Source organism: Nannospalax galili, unplaced genomic scaffold, assembly GCF_000622305.1.
Source record: "Nannospalax galili isolate Female #2095 unplaced genomic scaffold, S.galili_v1.0 scaffold634, whole genome shotgun sequence".
NCBI classification, from domain to species: Eukaryota; Metazoa; Chordata; class Mammalia; order Rodentia; family Spalacidae; genus Nannospalax; species Nannospalax galili.
The window spans coordinates 79,749-79,952 of NW_008336853.1; the positions used below are offsets into that span (position 1 = coordinate 79,749).

General features: G+C 28.4%; 1 protein-coding gene across 1 annotated transcript in view; it reads left to right on the plus strand.

The window, feature by feature from the left end:
• The window catches only part of St6galnac2 (ST6 N-acetylgalactosaminide alpha-2,6-sialyltransferase 2), a 20,181-nt gene that overhangs the window by 2,050 nt on the left and 17,927 nt on the right, over positions 1 to 204 (plus strand). The gene's annotated exons all lie outside the window — the stretch shown is intronic.

Below are 204 nucleotides of genomic sequence, written 5' to 3' on the forward strand. Positions count from 1 at the left end.
GCTGGAATGTGTTACTGAATATGTTAAAGCTGTAGTGAAATGTTTCTTCTAAGCATGTAGTTATTAAAAATTAAAAAAAATGATTAAAAATAATTCTCCAAAGCATAAAAATTTGTTCCTTAATAATTAGTAGATATGAAAAACATTACCACTGAAATCTACCTGGTGACTTTATATCCATGCTCAGATGCCAAACTCAGAAAG